Source organism: Cornus florida, unplaced genomic scaffold (genome assembly GCF_030987335.1).
Source record: "Cornus florida cultivar Cherokee Brave unplaced genomic scaffold, ASM3098733v1 CherokeeBrave_3.0.0_Hap2_Chr10, whole genome shotgun sequence".
NCBI lineage: Eukaryota > Viridiplantae > Streptophyta > Magnoliopsida > Cornales > Cornaceae > Cornus > Cornus florida.
The window spans coordinates 74752924-74777448 of NW_026775580.1; positions in this window are offsets into that span (position 1 = coordinate 74752924).

Genomic DNA, 24525 nt, shown 5'->3' on the forward strand with positions numbered 1-24525 from the left:
AATATATTTAAGTACATTATTAGAATTTTAAGGGCATTTCAAACACATTTATTATATCCATGCACAAGGAACTAAGAATAATTTAAAGTTGAACTATGCAGCAATAAATACCAATTATCAAATAACAACATTGATTCTCAACATCCAAAGTTAATAAAAAATATTCTCGACATGCATACCGCACACACCAGCGGATTCTTGGTCATTCTTCGGTGGACCGCTTACCCTAGACTAAAATTCCAGAATAGTTCTTTAAACTGAAGGACTTCCACTCCTTCCTATTTTTATCCTATGTATACATGTACAAGCACACACAAAAATACAATGGGTTGAGTTCAAAAAAAAAACCCTGTAATATAGGTTATATGCATAATGATCCATCCTTTTTGAAAACATGCATTTCAATCCATAAAATTTTATAATGGTGCAAATAAGCAAGTTAAATATGAAAACCTGATTCTACCCTTATTATGGGTTGAAGCTTCAGAAGAGTCAAATGTCTGAGACCAATTTTTGGTGAACCCCAACTACAAAACTCCGGCATCATCTTAAGCTTTGGCAAACCTTCAAGCTCCAACTGTGATCAAACTTCCAAGAGTTTCATAGGTCCGGCACCATCACTAACCGTCGATCATTAGTGCGACAAGACGTACCCATCCAGGGGCAGCTCGAACCTTAGGCAAGTTAGGCAGCCACCTAAGGCCCCAACCAATAAAAAGGCCCCAAAATATTATAATTGCCTTGTATATGATATATTGTAATTGTTTCCTTTTTTTTTTTTTTCATCATTCACGCCTTTTCATTAAAATTTAACAAAGAGAGAAATTATTTATCTCCTAAAATATCTCATTTTTATTTATTTATTTATCTCCTAAAATATTCACGTTTTTTCTTAGACGTTTTTTTTTTTTTTTTTTTTTTTTTTGACACCAGCACTATATATATTTAATATTTTTTTGGTAAGTTGCACTACAATAAATATTTAGCCGTTGTATGGGGAAGCAAAGAAACTTTTCATATTCTCTTTTCTATTTTTTTATTTTATTTATTTATTTATACTTATTCCTAATCTTCACGTTCATTCTGATTTCTCTCCCCTCTTTCAACAAAATCAACAAGTACAAGTTATCTCCCTTCTCAGTCCTCTCTTATTACAAATTTACAATTTTCTTTCTTCTCGACTCAATATTCATTAGTCTCAAATCTCAATTTGAACGCACTTTTCTTTTATTGAAGAATTTGAGCAACATTAAATTTGAGTTTTCTAAATCAGGTTATATTGTTCTTTTTTTTTTTAATTATTTTTTAGTTTTACTAACTTTTGTTATTATAAATTTGTATATATCTATATTTTTCATATATTTGTATATTTGTTTGTGAGCTGTGAGTCTTGTTATTATTTTTACCCATATTTTTAATATGTATGCTAGAAAGTATGAATCCAGATTTGAAAAACTTAAAAAAAATAAGAGAAGAATAGATAAACTAATTCAATCTCAAAAGGGAGCTATTGATAAATTTGTTACAATTAATAATCAAAACCTAACAAAAAATTTAGGTGAAAGTTCAGCAAATGAACAACAATACCAGTTGACTTATTCACAATAAAATCATATCTACGATTAACTATGTCACAAGAAATATTAAATGGATTGGCTATATTGTCTATTGGAAAAAGATATTTTAACCACACTTAAATATAAGAATTTAATTAGTAAGTTTGCATATCAAAAAGCAAGAAGGATGATTTTTAATTAATTATTATTTAATAATTAATATATTGCATATTATGATATATAAAGGCCACTTTTTATTTTTCACCTAAGACTCCGAGCTCATCTTCATCGCAGTCGGTAATTTCAAACAGAGTTCAGCTCCTGCTCAGTTCAGTACACTCCGTCGCTGAGCTCGCTATCTTCCTTGCTCGCCGGTGGTTTCTCCATGCCACGATTTGTCCTCGCCGGTAAACTCCTTTACCGCAGTTCATCATTGCTTGCCAGCCCATCCTTGCTAAATTCAGTGCTTGCATCGCCGTCAGATCTTTGCTCTCTATTTCTTACTACCATTACTGGAATCGTGACTATTACAGTCACTGTTTGCTTGCCATTGGATTTGCGTTAGTGCTTGCATCACTGCCAGATTCAGTGTTGAGCTTGCCATCTTCCTTGCTCGCCGGTGGATTCCTCTTTACAGCCATCCTTACATATTCACCGACATTCCGAGCTCATCTTCATCGCCATTAGTAATTTCAAACAGAGTTAAGCACTGACATCCTTGCTCAGTTTAGTATACTCCATCGCTGAGCTTGCCATCTTCCTTGCTCGCCGGTAAGTTCTCTATGCCACGATTTATCCTCGCCGGTAAGCTTCTTTATCGCAGTTCATCATTACTTACCGTCCTATCCTCACTAAATTAAGTGCTTGCATCGCCGTCGGATCCTTGCTCTCTATTTTTTACTACCGTTACCGGAATCGTGACTATTACAGTCACTGCTTGTTTGCCACCAGATTTGTTTCCCCCATGGTCATCCCCCCTTGTCATCCCCATTGTGTGACCTCCATGTTTTGTATGGACATTGTGGGTTTGTCACTCATTTAGGAACACTGATCTATTTTTGGCTACAGAAAGTGGCATGATTCTAGTTTTGAAAACAGTCAGAAGAGTTCTCACCGGTGAGCCTGTTGTAGTACTTCTCGACAAGGGTAGAATGGGAATTAAATTTTATACACAAATTGGAAGAAGGGTCATTTTACTTGTCCTATATTTATACTTATTAATTTATTATATTGAAATGAGGATATTATAGTCATTTTAAGTCTCTAAGGGACTATTTGCACCAAATCAATAGTATAGGAATGTTTTACACTACACATGGACTATTTTACACTATATCGATAGTAGAGTGGTTTTTTTTTTTTTTTTTTGTTGCACTTAACCCAAATACAAATCTTATACAAATATTTGACATACAAACTTTGTCAAATTTTCACAAAATGAAATTCTTCATGGTAACCATACATATGAATAATAGTACTAATCATGTCTTTCAAGTACTAAGTACATAATACACAAACTTGTACTGACCATACTTGGAAGAAAAAGGAGTTAAAACCATCATCTATTCACCCACAATATGCCATGTTCTTTTGAAGAAAAATGAGCTAAAACCATTAGAGATTTTATGCTGATGGTTCTTTCAGCAACCAGGATCGTGGATTAACATGAATGTTGATGTTAACCTCATGTAAAGTGTTGGAACTGGATCATAAAATGATAATATATTCGACGTTAAGAGAAAATAATCACAAAATATAATATGTGATAAATAATAATGTTATGATATAACATAATTAAGAAATTAAACATAATTTCAAATCAAGGCTTAGAGATGTGTAATCATTTCTTGAAGATAGTTGAAACCTATCGTAGGTGCAATCGGAATATCAACTGGCAGCACTATTTTCGGGATTTAACTAAGCCAGATTTAATAATCTGTATGTCTATAGAGTGGCACCTTCTATGAACCTCTGTATCCATCTTCGTCCAATCATTTGTCCAAAATAAAATGTAATTTAAGAAATTATATTTAAAAACATATATCAATATATATAGATATTGAATGTACCCACGTGGAATGTTTAGAATTTCATAATTTGTTATCGGAAAGTTGGCAAGAATTTCAATTCTGATCGCCGGAATAGTCAACTGAATCCGGAATGAAAGGTTAGAACCTTCGCCCGAGTCTCACCGGAATCCAGGTCTATAGATGGAAACTTTATCAGAAAATCACCAGAATATGCCATCGTCAGCTGGAAACTTCGTCGAACCTTTGTTAGAATCTGGGCTTGTCTCCGTTATCTTCGTGGGTATTTCACTGGATTTCTCTCTAAGATTTAGCTTCTTTTTTCTTTTTTTTTTTGGGTTAAAAGGTAAGCTAGTGTATAGATTGAAAATAATGTACAAGGGGCCCAAAGAGGGGAAAAACACCATACAAACATAAGCCATCCCATAATGGCAATAAACCCAAAATAAAACCCCAAAGCTCAAATAGCTCAAAAACATAACTATCAACATGAGTACTAATAAAACTCCACCATGTCTTCACAATCATCAAATAAAGGAACATAACCATGTCTTCAAAGTGATGTTTGGACAGCAGGTAAATCAGAACAGAACTTCGGCAACACTTCCAATCTTGCATTCTAAATTCACAGTGAGTATAACTCAAGTATTTCTAAGCTAAAAGTATCATACCAGTAGCCAACTTTGAGTAGAAGAAGTAGAGCAGGCCTGTACAAAGAGGTTGTAAAGGTCTGGTTCATTGGTAATATGTCTCAAATGTGAAGATTTTTATAATGTAACAGCAACAAGCCTTGCTCTGGTGCATGATTTAATCTGAGAAATAATAAGCTGTGCAGGAGAAACAACATTTCTGAAAACCCTTGCATTTCTCTCCTGCCATAGAAAGTTTATTACAGCAGATAGTAACAGTTTGTGAGTTAAAAACTTTGAGGAGTTCCAATGCTTAGAACACCATTGAATTAAGTCACTCCAACAATTAGGAAGGATGTAGAAACCAGCCGTGTGCATTAAAAACTCCACACCTGAGAGCTATAGTTGCAATTGAAGAAAAGGAGGTTCATAAATTCACACTCTGTCCAGCAAAGATAGCACCAATTGACATAATGTTGTTTAATCATTGGTTTGGAGTCAAAGGTGTAGAACTTTCCTATCACAGCAAGCCAGAAAATACAGCTATGCTTAGGTATGTGGTGCTTGAACCATGTAAGATGTTTCCAAGCAAATAAGGGATGCAATGACCCGGTCATTTTTCTCCCTTTCCTTTTCTTGAAATTTTACGGATAAATTTTTTTCCGTTTAATTTTCTCTTCTGAGTTCAGTTTCTCGTCTCATAGTGTCATTTTGAGTGCTTGAAAATGGTTTCTGAGACTCTTTCGTATGGATTGACAACTTCCTTTGAGGACCGAGTCATTTCCACATTTTTACCTTTCAGATATTATTCACTTTTCGTCATTTTCCCTATTCTGTCTTTTCCCCGTTTGTCACTTTGTTGGCAAAACCTCACTTTTCGTGCTCGGAGTTAGTTTTTGACTTCACGAGTCTTCATTCGCGGTGGTTTCCACGAAATACGTATCTTTACTTTTGCAAGAAAGTACTCTAGTTGCTCCCGGTGTCCATAGGGGTATGGATGCACAGTTTCTTCAGAATCTTTTTCTTTTCTTGGGGTGTTTTTCGTAAATATCTTTTGAAGATATTTTATTTCAGGGGTTTTTAAGAAAATATTTTTGGAAGATATTTTCATTCTGGGGCATTAGTGCAGTTTTCACTTTTTGGAGGGGCCATTATGCATTTAACGAAAGTTATTGCAATAATACCTCGTCTGGAGCATGGATCCTTGTACGGGATTCATTTTTACATTTTTTCGAATCGTGTACTCTTAGAATTCCATTTTGGTCATTTTTTTCCAGTTTCAGAGTTTCTGACCCCGGTTGCTACCGAACTTGTTTGGGGCATATCTCTTTACTCGGTACTCGGTTTTTGATGCCATTTCTTTCGTTGTTCATATTTTCTCATTTCAAATCTTTTTCGTTCACTGAGTTTCACCATTTGAGCGCTTCTGCTCAAAATTCACTTTTCCGGACCTGGCGAGGCCCTTTCAGGGCATTTTTTATGATTTTCTATAAATAGGGGACTTAAAGAAGAAAAGTCAGATTTTGATCATCTTTCTCCCCCTCTTGGTCGGTAGCCATGGGAGCTCCTTGGGCTGCCACCTTTTCTTTTTCTCCTCCACTTGATTTCCTAAGTGAAAAGTCTTCGGCGTTCACGTTTATTGTTTCCCTCGACGAGCTCTACCTTTTCCCCTTATTAGAACCCATTTCTGACCATTTCTTGAGTTAGGGTTTGAAGTCAAGTTGTGATTTTCATGGGGCTTCCTTCGGATTCTTGTTCATTGTGTTGTCCCCGACAAAACCCTTCGGTATCGTCAGATTCAGAGCACTTTTATTTCGGTGGGCTTTTGAGATTTTCATCTCAAATTGAGGTAGGGGGTGTTATAATTTATTTTCTTGTTATATAGCATACTTGTGATGCTTATACAACTTGTTTACTTGCTTGGATATCAAATTTAGAGATTTTATTTAATTATTTTCTTGTATGAGATTTGATTTTCCCAGTTGCTCATAGTTTGGTTTAAACATGTGGCATGATAAAATATTACCCCTCGATATGGTCATTGACATATATTAAATTTAGAGCATTTGGACATGTAATGAAGTTTTTATTTAATATTTATCTTAAGTGAAAGATTAATTCATGTAGTCTTAACTAGCTTGAAATCAATGTGTGTTAGTATATTATATTAGGCCCTAACATGTTCTTCAACATAGATGAATTTGAGAGTAATCGGGGGTGTTTTAAAATCTAGAGAATATTTAATTAATTGATAAATTAATTTATTCCATGCGTACTATTCACTCCATTTGAATTCCGACTTGATATTCTTGATATGTCATATAGTTTCACATATATTAAATCTAGAATATTTAATTAAGTTTTGAAACTTTTCATTTATTATTTTTCTAGTATTAAAGTTTAATATTCATGGCCGTACATTGCATGGAAATCACTTGTATCATGCTAGTAAATCAAGTCTTGACAAGTTGCATGATATATATTAAATTGAGATCATTTGGACGAATTTCAAAACTTAGAGATTTTAATTAAATGAATTAATTAAAATCCATTCAATGGCTCCTTGGTCTTGATTAAGTTCTAGCTTGGTATTCATGCTTTCCTTGACAAGTTCCCTCGCATGTATTAATTTGAGAATAACCGGATAAGTTTTGAAACTTATATTCTATTTTTTCCTTTGTATGGGACTTAAATCACATGGTCGTATATTGTATGAAATGAACTTGTAACTTGATATTCAACTTGTCCTTGATATGACCTTTGACATGCCTTATTCGTGGAATAATTGGACTTGCCTTCAAATCTTGACAATTTAATCCCTTAAGTAGATTAAATTTCCTTATATGCTTCCATCACGTTAATCATGCTTTGATATTGAACTCGTGTTAACTTATGAATCAGACTTGTATTTCATGTACTTTCATCTTTTTATTAAGCATCGTGACTCCTTGTATCTAAGGTTCATTAATGTACTTAATGAACATGCACATTTGTTTTGGAATGGTTTAATTACACATGTGTTGTTTAGTGAGTAATTGAATCATGTATCTTATACTTGTGGTATATTTACTTCAATAGATTTCATATGCTATATATCTTGATTCTAGTCTATATAGATGTATACTATGATTTCTTGACATTTCACATGTCATCATAGTTGAGAACTTAGGGCATGACTTGTGTGTTCCAAAATCTTGGTTGTGCATGAAACGTGGTTAATGCATTTCTTGTATTTTGATACAATCTTGGTTGCACAACTTGTTGATTTTGGGACTTGGGATATCAATCAAGAATTGACAGAGCTAGAATTTGGTTCTAGTATGGGGGATTGTCCCTCTACAACTATAGTGCGCACTAGGGGAAAGGTACCCATGGGTTAGTAGCCCTAAAGTGATCTCAAGAGTACGGTTTTAATCCTGGCGATATCCTAGTTTTCTACATTGGTTGATTTCACTCTTTAAATTTCAAGTTGCTATTCCTTGAAGATTTAAACTTTTCATGTATGCGAAATGCTCCAATCTTATTTACTTGCATAGATATTACGCCTTGTTCTTGATCTTATGTATAACTCTTTTCGTGTTTCATGGAATGTTCTATCCTTGTTTAATTGCATAGATATTATGTCTTATTCTTGATTTCATGTATTACTCTTGTCTTGCTAATTGGAATGTTCTAATCTTGTTTACTTACATAGATATTATGCCATGATCTTGATTTCACGCATTTCTCTTGTCTTGTCAATTGAAATATTCCAATCATGTTAATTGCATTGATAATGTAATCCCTGTTAGCTTGTATTCAAGTATCCTTTCTTATCGTGTTGTATAAAGTGTTCTAAACCTTGCTTAATTGTATTGATAATGCAATTCATATTGATCTATATTCAAGTATCCTTCCTATCATGTTTCTTGGGTTATCCCAACTTTGATTTGTTTCATATATGTATGTATATCATGATCCTTGTTGTTTACACTCTAAGGTAGCTTATGATGATCCCTGAGTCTCACCTTTGACATAGACGTTAGGTGGCATGACCCTTTTGAACTGTTTCATGTTAGTCTAAAAATCTCTAAAGAAATCGAGTCGATGCATGCTCATTCTCTACGAGTAAACTTGTTTACTCACCCTGAAGTTACTGGGGGATTTATTCAGGTACGACGACTTGGTTCGTGATGCTTGTCGTTTATTGGGAAGGCTTGTAGCTTCGAGTTTCCATTTCATGCAAGTGTTACCATGAAATATCATTTGGTAGCCTTATGTATCAAACTGGTATTTTTCGACTCCATTTGTGTAATATATACATAAGTAAATTCTTTTCATTGTATTTAACATGTATAACATGAGGCCAAGGGCCAAGCATGTTCATATTTGCACTTATACTCATTTGGCGTAACCTTTTGTTTAAAAATGTAATTTTTCCTAACTTTGAGGTTGGGCATGTCAAATCTTGTAAATGTGATGTAATAAGGCCATAGGCCATTGTAGCATGTTTAAAATGCCATATTACACTTGCGTATATGTTCACATCATCACACATTAGCTTATAATGCAAATTGATCATGCCATGGGGGATTCCAATGAGACTTAGGAATTCTTTCATCATTTGGTGTATAGCAGGCCTGATTCTTAGTTTTTCGACCTGTTTCGATCGACCAGTGGCTTGTTTCGGTTGACCGAACCCCTTTGGATTTCAATTGTTTAGTGAAAACTCCAATTCTAGTAGCCTTTTTCACTATAGAGGCTTATTTCGGTCGACCGGTTCTCTACTTCGGTCGACCGAAGCACCATCTTGCATCTCGAGCCATAAACCGGTCGACTGATTTGTCACTTCGGTCGACCGAACTGAAGGCTCATTTCCCCTTCTTTTCTTGGCTTATTTCGGCAGACCGATGCTCCATTTCGGTCGACCGAAATGGAGTTGTCTTGTGGGTCTTGTTTGGTTTGTTGCCTAAACAGGTTAACTCTGTTTGTTTGTTCCCACACGACCTTGTTTATCTTGTTTAAGCCATTTAATGGCGTACATGGTCTAGTTGGAACTAGAATTTGTTCCCTTGGGTGTCATTGGTGCCATAGGATACCATTTGACCTTTTCATTCTAGCTTTCGCTTCAGGTTATTTCCTTGGGTTCCGTGACCTCATGGAAGGTCATCTTAGGGTCTTAGAGGTGTGTTATGCCTTGGGAGACCATTGATTTGTTTCTTGCTTCCGCATATGGATCCGTTATCGAGTCAATCTTTGGTTCATCAGTGACTTACCGGGTTGAATAAAAACCCGGGTCGTTACAAGGGAGATGGTGGGGTGAAGTAGGAGATAGTGTGAGAGAATGAATACTCACCAGTGGGACTAGGTAGCCACACAATACTGTCTTGGTCACTTGAAGGTGTAGGAAAAAAATATAGCTGGTTTAAGAACCCTTGGGATAGGAAGAACTATGAGTATTGTAGTGATGTGGAGATCAGCCAATGATCTGTGGAAATTAGGCTATCAACTGTGGCTAAGGTGTCCAGTTGAAGAATTTCCATATAATTCAAGCCAAGTTTGTGAAACACGAGTTATGCGGGGTGCAGAAACAGTTAGTTGATTTTAATTATAATTAACTCTTTTAATGACTGAAAATTGATTATTAGGTCAACTTGCTCAATTTATGATTGATTAAATTATATGACCAATATAAATATCCACAATCACAAATATATGAAAAGTAAAGTAAGTTAGAGTTAGAGAGATTGCACCAAAAATTTAGTGAGGAAACTCTAGTTGATAAAATACGTCAATTGTTATGGGAAAAATATCATGGACTGTGTAGTCCAATGTAAACCAATCCATTATGTTTGAAATAAAGTATATCGAACTTTGACTCTAGCTCACACCCTATCATTCTACACCACACCAACCGCTGACGATCCTCTGGCTTTTCGACTTCCCGTCTAACAGCAACTTGACCTCAGGCTTACACTTGATATTTATAGAAGAGTAACAGGTAGTTCAGACAGCACTCCACGAATGCTGCAACCATTCCAAAGTATGACTGCATTTACTTCTGTTCTTCAAGATCTGAACTCTATTATAGAAGAATTAAATCCTGCTGATCATCCGGAATATTTAAATCTTTAATACAGCTCCAATTCCGATAAGATAGAGAACACTACAACTAAATCACTCATGAATATATATGTGTGCTCTCAAAAATAAATTCAGAATAATCATATTTGATTTTCTGAATTTTTCTCTCTTTAAAGGCTTTCTCAAAATATAGAATTAATTTTTCTTGAAGCCATGAATGAACCAATGTATATGACATGGTCTATATAGAGTTTTGAAAGTCCTAATCCCTCAGAAAATATGATAAATTTCATGCATAGGATTTGGAAGGAAGCTGGGATAAAAAAGGAAACATTAAAAGATGGAAACTTGGAAACCTGATGCATCCAGGACTTCTTGAACCGGTTCAGCCATCTTGAACCGGTTCAAGATGGACAGTAAAGAATCCCACGGATTCTTGAACCGGTTCAAGATGACCAGTCTTGAAATTTTACAATTAAACTTGTTCCGAACCTTCCAGAACCCTTCCTAACTATTCTCACTACCTCTCAACCTTCTTAGAGCATTGTTCTCATTACTTTGGAATGTAGTATCCCATGAACACATGACTTTCTTCAAATCCGCATCCGATCTTCAATCTTTGAAATTTTGAACCAAAAAATTACAACTCGATCAGACTTGTTTTGACAACGAAATAACCCAATTACAAAATATATATCTCACAGAGCTGTCTAACAATAGGTGTAATGACCCGGTCATTTGATTCCCTTTCTTTTTTTCTGAAATTTTACGGATAAATTTTTTCAGTTTAATTTTCCTTTCTGAGCTCTGTTTCTTGTCGCTTATTGTAATCTCGAGTGCTTCGAATTGATTTCTGAGACTCTTTTGTATGAATTGACAACTTCCTTTGAGGACCGAGTCATTTCCACATTTTCACTTTTCGGACACTATTCACTTTTTGTCATTTTCCCTATTTCTTCATTTTCCATATTCTGTCTTTTCTCCGTTTGTCAGTTTTTGGCACAACCTCACTTTTCATGCTCGAAGTTGGTTTTTGACTTCACGTGTCTTCATTCTAAGTGGTTTCCACAAAATACGTATCTTTACTTTTGCAAGAAAGTACTCTAGTTGCTCCCGGTGTCCATAGTGGCAGGGATGCACAGTTCTTCAGAATCTTTTTCATTTCTTGGGGTGTTTTTCATAAATTTCTTTTGAAGATGTTTTATTTTAGGGGTTTTTAAGAAAATAATTTTGGAAGATATTTTCATTTTAGGCCATTAGTGCAGTTTTCACTTTTTGGAGGGGCCATTGTGCGATTAATGAAAGTTATTGCAAAAATACCTCGTTTTAAGCCTGGATCCTCATACGGGATTCATTTTCACATATCGTCCAGTCGTGTACTCTTAGAATTTTCTTCTGGTCGTTTTTCTCCAGTTTTAGAGTTTCTAGTCCCGGTTGCCGCCGAACTTGTTTGGGGCATATCTCTCTGCTCGGGACTCAATTTTTGATGTTGTTTCTTTCTTTCTTCATATTTTCTCATTTTGAATCGTTTTCGTTCACAGAGTTTTGCAGTTTGAGCACGTCTGCTCAAATTTCACTTTTCTGGACTAGGCGGGGCCCGTTCGGGGCACTTTTAGAGTTTTCCTATAAAATGGGGGTGAGACATTTCATTTTTCACTTTCTCCTCCTTTAATGCAAGACCTGAATCTTCCATGGAAGCCCCCTTGGGCTTCCACCCTTCTCCTCTCATTTAAACCTCCTTCCTTTTGTTATAAAGTCACAGTGCCTTTGCGTTTTGTGTTTGACTTGACGACGCGCACCTTTCACCCTTATTAGAACTCGTTTTTGGCCAAATTTTGAGTTCGGGTTTAAAGTCAAGTTATGATTTTCATGGGGCTTCTTGGGGATTCTTGTTCATCGTGTTGTACCCGACAAATCCCTGCGGTATCGTCGGATTCGGAGCACTTTTCTTTCAGTGGGCTTTTGAGATTTTCATCTCAAATTGAGGTTGGGGGTGTTATAATATATTTTCTTGTTATATTGCATGCTTGTGATGCTTATACAACTTGTTTACTTACTTTGATATCAAATCTAGGGATTTTATTTAATTATTTTCTTGTATGAGATTTGATTTTTCCGGTTGCTCACAACTTGGTTTAAACATGTGGCACAATAGAATATTACCCTTTGACATGGTCATTGACATATATTAAATTGAGACCTTTTGGACAAGTAATGAAGTTTTTATGTAATATTTATCTTTTATGAAAGTTTAATTCACATAGTTGAACCAAGCATGAAAACAACTGGTAATGTGGGATTAAAATAGGCCTTGGCATGTTCTCTAACCTATGTTAGATTGAGAGCATTTGGATAAGTTTAGAAATCTAGAGATTTTGAATTAAATGAATTAATTAAAAATCTAATTAATGGTTCCACTAGTTTGATTGAGTTTTTACTTGATAATGGTAGTGACTTGGGCTTGCTCACTTGTATATATCCATTTGGGGCCATTTGGGGTTGTTTTAGAAAATCTAGAGATTTAATTAACATGTTTCAATTAAACTTTATTTTGTTGTCTCAATGATCCAAATTAGTTTTTGAGCTGGTTTGTGTAGTGACCATACCATGTTGTTTAATATATTTGAAATTGGGATCGTTTGGATGAGATTGCATTTTAATATTGAAATGAAATTGTCATAGCGTGTAAAGAATCACACACTGAAGATTCGACATTGTGAATGTCATTGTGGACTTGAATTCTGGGACATGGGTTGTGTAGATTCAATCTTGCATGTGCATGTAAAGTCATTCCTAGACATTATTTGAGATGTATAAGTTTGGTTTAACTTATTGATTTTGCATAAGTTTTGAACTTATTATTTTTGGAGGCTTGGAAGGATCATGTTCATGTGATGGCTAGGGTTTGGCCCTAGTACGGATTCGTGAGTTTCCTAAGTCATATAAAGTGCGCAGTAGGTAGTACCTTGTGAGTCGTAATTACCCAGAATAACTTATACATGTGCGCACTAGGTAGTACCTTGCGGGCTAGTAACCCGGAATAACTTGATTGGTCTACAGCCAAGGATCCTAGTCTTTCCACTATTTGATTTCGCATTTAAATTCAATTTGTTAATCATGGATTACTTGTAACTTGTGAATTTGTGCTTATTTTGCATTTTAGATTTTATTTGGTATACTTGAGACTGTATACTCACTTTGTGTATTAGATCTTATTTAGTATACTTTAAACTATATACTTGTTTTATGTATTTAGATTTCATTTAGCATACTTGAACTTGTATCCTTGGTTGTATATCTAAACCCTATTTAGTATAATTACGTATTGTATGTTTGATTTGTGCAATCGGATTTCATTTTATATACTTGTGTTGTGTATGCTTGTCTTATGCGTAATTCATTTAGCTTAGTACACTCGTGCGTGTATACTTGATTCATGAGTTTTCCATGTTAATTGTATATTTGTATACGCATGCTTAGACATTGCATAACTTGTTTAATATAGATTAGTATACTTGTAAATGTATGCTTCTATATCGAATATCATGTTTTAATATTGACTTGCATACTTGAGCATGTATACTTGCATGCCGTGGTTCAATTCAGTTGCATGAGTAGCTTAGGATGCTCCCTGAGTCTAACATTTGACATAGACATTAGGCGGCCTGACCCTTTTTAAATTGTTTCAAGTCAATGTAAAAATCTCTAAAGAAATCGAGTCGATGCATGCTCATTCTCTACGAGTAAACTTGTTTACTCACCCCAAAGTTACTGGGGGGTTGTTTCAGGTAACAAGACTTGGTTCGTGATGCTTATCGTTTATTGGGATGACTTATAGCTTTTAAGTTCCATTTCATGCAAGTGTTAGCATGAAATGTCATTTGTAACCATTTTTTCAAATGTGTATATTTGATTCCAAACTTGTACTCATTTCACGTATATAATTTGTGGCCAAGGGCCAAACTTTATTTGAAATCCATGAATATTCATGAATGTTGAATTTTGCCTTTAATGAGAAAAATATGAAAACTAGGGTTTTAATATGTCATTCTCGCACCGGTGTGTGCATTTTGTGTGAAATTCATCCTTTATCATTCATTTGCCATATGTGAGGTGTGGCCAGGGGCCAAACACCATTTAGTTTTTATTTTTGCATTTTAGTTCACATATTGCATTTTTAGGCTAAAATAGTAGAAACCGAGCCTTTAAGGGTTCATCTTCAAATTGGGTGGTGCAAAGTGTGTTCCGGCAACTCCACTAGGTTTCATCGATCATGCATGAAGTGTGGCCAAGGGCCAAATGGTAATGTGAAATCATTTGTCAATTTTAAAATTTCAAATTTTCCATTTCATGTGCATTTTCGTCCTTTTGGCCGTTGGGGGGGTCAAATTTTGCATCGGTGGTATTTTTAAGCCATGGACCATTGTAGCACGTTCTAATAGGTAAGTTACGTTTGCGTGCATGGTCGTCTCCGGGCAAACCTTCTTCTTTGATGAAATGAGCCTCCTATAGACTCATTTTGAAACTTTGTTGCATAATCTGATCTAGGGGCATTCTAGAATTTTCACGTCAGTTTTATTTTCTTCTTTCAACATGGTCACTTAGCAAATGTGATTTTAGGGGGGGGGGGGGGGGGTTTCTACTTCGTGTTTTCCCAGAAAATGTCATCTTGGTATTAGAATTCTCTCGGGAGTTCAGCTTTCTATTTTCAATTGTAGCAGCTTTTTGGCCTTCATGACCAGATTTCATGGAGGGGCATTTTGGGCATTTTACAGTGAGTTTTTTTTTTTAATTCTCTCGTGAGTCACGTAGAAAACTTAATTTTGAGGTGCGGTTTCTTCTTTGTGTTTTTCCAAAAAAATTCATCTACTAGCCCGTTTCTGCTCTCAGTTGCGGACAGATCCTGTAGCAGCTTTTAACCCTCTTGGTCTAGACTGATTTAGGGGCATTTCGGGAATTTTCTTTGAAAAATAAATTCCGGTCTTGATATGGTCGCATAGAAAATATGATTTTAGGGGGGGGGGGTTTCTTAACAACATTTTTCCAGAAAATGTCATCTTGGACCCGAAAACCCCGCGTCAAATCTGATTTCCTGTGCGCACTTGCACTATTTGAAAAAGTCTGTTGTAAGGGCATTTTGGGGATTTCAAAAATAAAATTTTCTTTTGATATGGTCAGCTTGGAAAAATTATTTTAAGGGGGGTTTCTTCTTCGGGTTTTTCCAGAAAATATCGTTTAGTACCTCAAAATGACACATGAACTTCAGTATTTTGCCCAGGTTACTATTCACGGTTGCAACGACGTCAAAACTTTGTTTTGACTTTTCTCTTCTATCCGGACTCCAAATCAAGTGATTCTTGAGTCTAACTTGATTAATTTTTTTGCTGTCTTCCCAGTGGTGTGCTCGGTAGCACCCGATTTTATATTTTCAGAAATGACCATTTTGCCCTTGGGGCTATTTTTGTCCGGTTTTCTTGTAATTCGGTTCCGCTACATTCTTTTGAGTATCGTGAATTTATGGGAAGTTGCGGATGTGTTTTGGGAATGATATACATTCCATGGACGTCATTTCCATGTAAAATGACCATTTTGCCCCTGGGGGCTTATTCGTCATATTTCCGATCTTTTGCTTTCGCGTCAGTTCTCATTGAATTCCACGACCTTATGGAAGGTCATCAAAGTGTCTTAGAGGTGTGTTGTGCCTCGGGAGACAGTTGTCATGTTTGTTGCTTCCGCATCTGGATCCGTTATCGGGTCAATCTTTGGTTCATCATAGGGACGCGCTGGCCTAAAAACCAGGGTCGTCACAATAGGACCATCAGGCAACCAGGAAATCCAACCATAACATTGTGTTAACCCCATTCCCCACCTTATTCCTTAAAATGTCTCTTGTCATATCCCTTAACCTCAGTAGCTTCGTCCAAAACCTTGAGCTGAGAGCAGTTGGCCTAATAGACCACACACTTTTAGCTTTAATTAAATAACAGTAAGTCCAAGCCAACCATAAGCTGTCTTTTCTCAAGCATAATTTCCACAAATGGTTTAGATTGGCAATGATATTTGAGAGTTCAAGGTCTGGAAACCCAAACCCCCATGGATCTTTGGCCTGCAAACAACCTTTGCTCCCCTCTTTTTGAGCTCCACACTAGACCAAAAAAACCTCATTAGTATTTGGTTAATTTGTTCAAAAACCTTCTTTGGGAGGACAAAAGCCTATGACCAATAGGACTGAGTCAATGTTCGGTATACTTTGCTTCATACATAGTGGATCGTTTACGTTCGTGATAGTGCAAAAAACCTCGAGGTTTTCCAATTGATTTTCTCGCTAAAATCAGTGTCGCTCTAACTTTACTTGTTTATTATTTTGTTGTGTGATTGTTAATTAATCGGTAAATCAACTTGATTAAATTTGGGTAAAGAAGAATGTGATTAAATCCCTCTAAAATCGATTTCTGAACCAACTTTCCACATCCTATTCCACTTTACGACGCACATGGAACTCATCACTATTAAAATAACCAAACTGATAGTTCAATATTTTATGGCCAAACAACTTAATTTCTATAAAGATTTAAAATGCAGGCTATGAAAAATACAGAAAGGAAAAGATATATATATATATATATATATATATATATATAAATTAGAAAGGAAAAGATATACTACTGCCATAACAGTAGACATGCATTTCAAATCAAGTAGTTTTTTCACAAAAAAAAAAAAAAAAAAATGGACTGAGTGAGTATTGAAGATATTTCAAAATATCCTCGTGTTCATTGACCTGAAACACTTTCGACTTAAACATGTCACAAATCACTAGCCACTACTCCTGATGAACATCGTCAAAAGGGTGCAGATGAGGGTTACCATGTCTTTTCTTCACACTAGCATAATGTACCTTCATCCGGTGTCTAAAGATCCTCAACATACCCATTAATTGCTTGTAAATCGGTTCCTTTATGTCAGGGTTCACAAATTTGTAATGGTGAAAAGAAATTAGTATAATTGATGCAAAAAATAAAAATAAAAAAGAAAGAAAAGAAAAAGATTGAATTTCGGCGTTTTCTTACAATAATCAGATTATATAGCTAGATTTTCTTTGTCAACCCCAGATAGGTCCTTCCATTTAGCAATGGTGGCAGAAAGTTGTTTGTATTTAAATCTGCTGTTCTAGCTAGGTTAGAGCTAGCTAGTTTGAATGTTATTATAGTTGTATTATTTTTCTTTTGCTGTATAGCCCGAGATCTCTGTTTGATACATGATAGTTTGTAATAATTGGTTACTATTATTATTATTATCTTGTCTGGGTTTGAGACTCAGTTAATCCTGCACTGTTAATGTAAAAAAATTCTATGGAGATATATGGTTGGCAATTAAACAGTAAGGTGACCTGATCTATATCTAGATAGATAGTTTCAATAATTCACCACATAAGTCTTATAGTGGTATAAACTGGTCTGGTTCAAGCAACTAATTTCAAAGCAATCTTTTTGCCTTTGGATTGCAATTCAGGGAAAATTAACATTCTGTTTTGTTTTTTGATTTTTTTTTTTTTTATAAATTATTTTCCATTACCATAATAATCGGTCACCTATTATAAATTAAATTGGGAAAGCTGAGAAAGAATTCAAATCCAATTACATAATATGGTTATATAATTATCCAACCATACTGGTATTAACATATATAGTAAATGTTATTAGACAAATGACTTTAACATATGTAGCAACTTCAACCATACTTCTGTGATTAAATATTATATATTGGCATGTATTGTGGAGAACATACATTAATTGCGGAGCATTTTCTTTGTTTAGGCGTTGTTGCCAGATAGATCACCTTATTGCAATTATAAATAGAGCTAACGATGGAGAGGATAAAAAAAGTGTAGTTTTGACAAGAGCCTCCAATAAAAGATTAATCGAACTTCCAAAAAAAGATTAATCTTTAATGGCGGTCTTACACAAAGTCACCATTCTTCTCTTTGTTCTCTCTCTCATATTTCTTCATGGGTACTCACACAAAACTGCTCCTAATGCAGGCAATGTGATAAAACAAGGCCCTGTGGGTAAAGTTAAAAAAGCAGTTCCTCGTGCTGGGGGTAAAAAAGCAGTTCCTCGTGTTGGAGCTAAAAAACAAGATCCATTAAACCCCCGTGGAAGTTTTCCAGTTCCAATTGCAGCTAAAAAAGCAGGTGCTCCTGCTGCAATTAAAAAACCAAATCAAAAAGTTGGAGGTAAGAAACAGAAGATTTAAACTCAAATGGAGGTCCTCCTGTTGCAGTTAACTCCAATCAATTATGGAATTCTACGTGCTTAAATCTATAATAAAATGTATTGAATCAAGTGTTTCCTCTTACGTTTTGATTGTCAAATGGTATATTTCTATGAATGATTCGTTGTTACATTCTATTCTTCTCCAATATGGAGGATATATAACAAAGTAATTACAGGATACAGGAAAACTTCCTAAACTAAAGAATCCTAAAAAATAAATTACAATATATCGGTCAATTATCCTAATTATAACAATTAATTACCAAATCAATTTAGGAGAATTTACAGGAAAACTTTAGGACCCCCTCAAGTTGGAGCATAGATATCTATCATGCCCAACTTGCTAATTACACCATGGAACGCTCTTCCTCAAACTGCTTTTGTAAGTACGTCAGCCAATTGATCTTCGGACCAAACAAACAGAAATTGTATAACTTTTCAATAAAGATTCTCTTTAATAAAATGATGATCAACTTCAACATGTTTTATACGGTCATGTTAAACCAAATTATGTGCAATTTCAATGGTTGCCTTATTATCGCAATGTAGACTCATCGAGTTACTTTGCTCATAGCCAAATTTCTTCATTCTGGAGAAGAACCTTCCAAACCAAGCCCGGGGTGACTCCTTTAGACCATACAACACCTTCTTTAATTTACATATATATACTTTAGTTTTACATGAGGATTTGCGTTAGCTCTAGGGGGTAACTCCGACTTCTTCCTCTAAATCTTCATTGAGGAAAGCATTCTTGGCATCGAATTGTTACAAAAGCTAATCTCAATTTACTGCTATAGATATAAGAATGTGGATGGTATTAATTTTGGTAACCATAGCAAAAGTCTTTTGATAATCCATTTCATACTTCTGTTTATATCCCTTCGCAACTAACCTTGCTTTATACCTATCAATATTGCCATCAGCCTTGAGATTCATTGTGAACACCCATCTACACCTAACCGTCTTCTTCCCTTTGGGTAATAAACAAAGTTCCTAAGTGTTATTCCTCTGAAGAACCTCTATTTCTTCATTCATTGCCCTGGTCCACTTTGGATCTGCTAATGCATCTCGCAATGCACACTACTAGGAATACACACAGTGGACAATTGATTAAAAAAAAAAATGCATATGATTCTGACAACCAATGGGGGTAAACATAATTACTAATTGGGTACTTAGTCTTGGCTTTGGGATCTGGTTCATATTGTTTCTTTGCTACTCCCTTATTTGACCTTTGTAGATATTTATTGGTTATATCTTCTGCATGGACAGAAAATTCATTTGGTTCATCAAGAATGGGATTCTAGGTTACCTGAGGAAGAACATTCTGGGTTGATCCTTCGGTTAATGGTGTAGACATGGGCAACTCTAGAAATGAAGGGGGGTCATTGTTGAAAAAACATGGATCTGTGCACAATTCTGGGTCAGTGCCGTAGCCTTAACTAGTGGGCGCCGTTGCGCTTCGAACTTGGTTTTGTATTATGTTCTCTCGAGTTTTAAGCCCTATATCCATCGGTTGGGTGCCGCCGCATCCTGGGATATTGGGCATGGCGGCACTCGGGCCTATTTCTTTAAAAACTGCAAAATATCCCCCATTTTCTTCCAATTTGAATAATTCCTTTCCACCATCTTTATTCTTTTCACTATGACTCTTCCCCTGAAGAGAAGACCCAAAAACTCCCCCCGAATAGTACGGTTCTAATTCACAAAACGAAGTATCCAAGGTCATATGCAACTTCTGAGTTTGAGGATCATAACACCGATATTCCTTTTGAAACTCCGAGTAACCTACAAAGACACACCATTTCGTACATAGATCAAGTTTACTCCATAAGACTTTAGGTAAATTAGCATATACCGTACATCCAATACTTGTGGTTCAAGATTTAGGAGATGAGGAACGGAAATCAATGATTATATCTTTTGTTAGGGAGTTTGGAACTCTATCACACTAGATGGTGTTTGGTTGATTAAATAGGTAGCCGATTTCACTACCTCACCCCAATAGAACTTCAGTATATTCATGCCAACGAGGGAGGCCCAAACTATTTCCATAATCTATATTTTCTTTCGCTCTGCCATTACATTTTGCTATGGAGTATAGGTGTTGGAGGTTTGATGTTAGATTCTATGGTGGCCCAGGAAAACACCTAAATCCATATTCACAAATTCTTTACCATTGTTAGATTGAAGTGTGAGAATCTGCCTTTGGTATTGAGTTGTCACCATATTATGAAATTCTCAAAATGTTATACCTACATCACTCTTACTTTGAAGAAGAGATATCTAGGTCATTCGAGTACATTCATCAATAAACGTAATAAAATAACAAACATTAGAAAGTGAAGGAATTTTTTCAGGACCCCAAATATCTGAGTGAATTACTGCAAAAGGTTCTGAACTTTTATTCAAACTTGGTAAATAAGAAATACGATGGTCCAGTTCACAAATTTCACAATGAAAGTTTAAATCACTTAAACACGAAAACAAATGCGGTTGTAACTTTTTAAGATAACCAAAATAAAGATGCCATATCCTTTAGTGCCATAACCATACGATTGCTCAAGCTTTATCTTTTTTTTTTTCCTAGTTGGTACTCACACATACATGTCTCTTCTGAGACTTGAACTCCTGACCTCCCTTTGGGAAGTAAGAGGCCAATACTGCTAGGCCACTGGCCCGTTGGTTGCTCAAGCTTTATCTTCACTACTTGTTTGATTCACTTGACTGAACTTGGACCCTTTTTTCCGTCAACTCCAAATAATAAAGTTTGCCCCTTCTAACACCATAACCATGAATCTTTCGGGCTAGAATGCCCTGAAAAACACAAAAGAAAGGCCAAAAATTTGTAGTGCACGCAAGGGTAAAGGTAATTTGGCTAATAGAAAGAAGGTTATATTCAAGGGATGGAACAACAAGAACATTAACTAAAGTGAGAGAATTGGACAAAGTAACAAACTCCTCCCTAGTAATAGGAGAGGTACTACCATTAGTTGTGGAAATAACTAACTGAGAATAAGGGTTAAGAAATTTTAACTGACCAAAGTCCCTAGTCATATGATCGGATACACCTGTATCAATAATCCAAGCACTATTCTTAGAAGTCACAGAGATTACAAAAGCTTTACCAAGTATACCTGGGTGAACAACATTTGCCGTTGGTTGCACCTATTCCTCTTCCATAGAAGTCACCATGGCTTTTCCTCCAATATTGTTGTAAGGCTTCTTCATAAAATCCCACCAATCAGGATAACCAATAATCTCATAGCATCGTTGTTTTGAATGGCCTGATTCACCACAATGAGTACATACTCGCCCTCCAGATTTTCAAGTAGCCTGATTACTCTGATTTTTTAAAGGGCCGATGGTGGTCCTCGTCGAGTTTGGTTGGCTATCATCACCAAGCTCTCAGAGATTGGATGAGATCCTCCCATCGTCTACTTCTGTTGATACTCTTTCCTGACATATGCGTACGCACTCTCGAGGTCAAGCTTTAGATCTTTTCGTAAGATTTCTCCATGAACCTATTCAAACTCAGAGTCAAGTCTGTTTAAAAAAATATAAACTCAAAGCCTCACCATGGCCAAGTGCAATTGAACCACTCCTTCAACTCTTCCTGCCTGTGACATAGTCCTGTGATCAATCTCCTAAAAAATAGCAACAAGTTTATTATAGTATGTTGGAAAAGGCGGCTATTACGCTTAGTAGAAAATGACCTCTGATTAAATTCAAAAATACACGTTTCGTCTGATCCGTCATAGAAGGTTTTAGACACCGCATCGTATATCTCCTTAGCCGTGGGAACACAAATAAATTGATGCATCAATGATGGGCTCATCGAGTCAATGAGCTAACTCTTGACTTAATGATTTTTGGTTATCCATGCGTCCAATTTCGGATCTCTAGGTGCGGGTTTTGTCGTTTCTCTGGTGAGATACCCAGCCTTATTATGAGCACCAATCCGTATCTCCATGAGTTGAGACCACAATGAATAATTAGTCTCATCTAGTAGGAAATGCAGAATTATCTTGGTGGACTATAATCTGCGATGCCAGAGTTGGGGTTGGTAAGGTAGTTACGCCTGAAGTAATCGCCATTTAGACTAACAATAGAAATAAAATTTGAAATAAGATATTCGGAATACAGAATACGAAGAAGAAGAAAATTTCTTAGAGTTACTCTGATACCATGTCAAACGGTATATTTCTATGAATGATTTGTTGTTACATTCTATTCTTCTCCAATATGTATAACAAAGTAATTACAAGATACATGAAAAGTTCCTAAACTAAAGAATCCTAAAAAAGAAATTACAATATATAGATAAACTATCCTAATTATAACAATTAATTACCAAATCAATTTAGGAGAATTTATAGAAAAACTTTAGGAAATACAGCTCATGCTGACAGATTTTCGAAGATAAGTGTATTTAATTACATAATTAAGCTGTGTATATCAAGAATTAATTATTTTGGACATAATGAATTGAAAAGAAGAATTGTAATGCCCTAAATTTTGGGACGTGATAAAAGAAAAAAAAAGAAAATAATAGCAAAAAAATACACATGAACTTATTATCATAAAATAATTAAACTCTTATAATATTACAGGTAAATCATCTTGGCAATGTTACTACATTTAAAAATTAAAACAAATAAACAACTAACATTATTTTATCCTCTAATAATAAACTTTCTCTTAAATCATAAATTTAAAATTAAAGACACATCTTAATTGTAAGACTCCTTGTGAAACAAGAACACCATCTAGTGATTTCTGTGAATTCTTTATTATCCAATTTTTTTGTAACTACAAAATATTAGGGTGAGCACCACCACCTAGTAAGAAAAATGCTCTAAATTCTTATATATATGCAATAAGATAGAATATTTCATTATTAGAATTTTAAGGACATTATATTTATTATATCCACACACAAGGTCTAAGATATTTTCTTATATTTGTGGCCCACATGATTTGGACACATGATTTACTTCTATTATTTGGTGATTAAATAAAATAAATATCAGATTAATATTATATTAGTTGGTCAACTTATAAATTACCTTTTTGGTAATTAATTATTGGAGAAGTGTTTTTTTATTTATTCCTTACTTTGATGTAAAGTGAAATTAAGATTACTAAAAGGAAAACTGGTCCTCTCTTTGCCTTTATAAAAGTGCATATTCCCATCAGTTATGTACGCTAATGAAAAAACACGTTTAATGTTTATGTGTGCAAAAAGTCAAGAGAGGAAAATCAGTATCCATACTTTGACTTGCAGTTCATCACGTTGTTCATTTCGCAGAAAGGATCTCGACGTTTTTCTTGATATCTACGATATTGGCAATTACAGATTGAGGTATTTATATCTAACTATATATATTTATTTATGCATCATACGTATGTGAGAATAATGAAGTTCTAAGATTTGGGATTCATGTTTATTTGTGATTAATGATTTGCACAAATAATTAAAGTTTACATGTGGTATCAGAGCTTACGGTTTAGGAACTCAATATTTTTCTCTATAGAAATAATGTGCAAATATAAAGTAAAATTAAATATTTGTATAATTTAATTTTCTTATAGAATCGACATATATATTTATATATATGTATGTTTTGGTTGGTGTGATTTTGATTAGTGTGATGAGTATTTGAAAACTTTGATTTATGATCCGAAAGAAAAAATAATAGTGTATTTTACTACTATCATGTTGATCTGTTTGTGCGGCACCAAACAAATTTGATTTGGGTGAAAGTGAACTTCACTTGGAAGTTGGATAGATCTCAAGTACCCACTAATCAACATATATATGAATACATATGAATAATTTGTTTTGATTCATCTTGTGGTATTGTTGGAGAATTGTCGTACATATAAATATGCTATGGGCTTATTATGTTTCATGTATGTTGATATAGGCAATCAAGTTAAATAATAATGTGTTTGGTTCTTGATTTTCGTG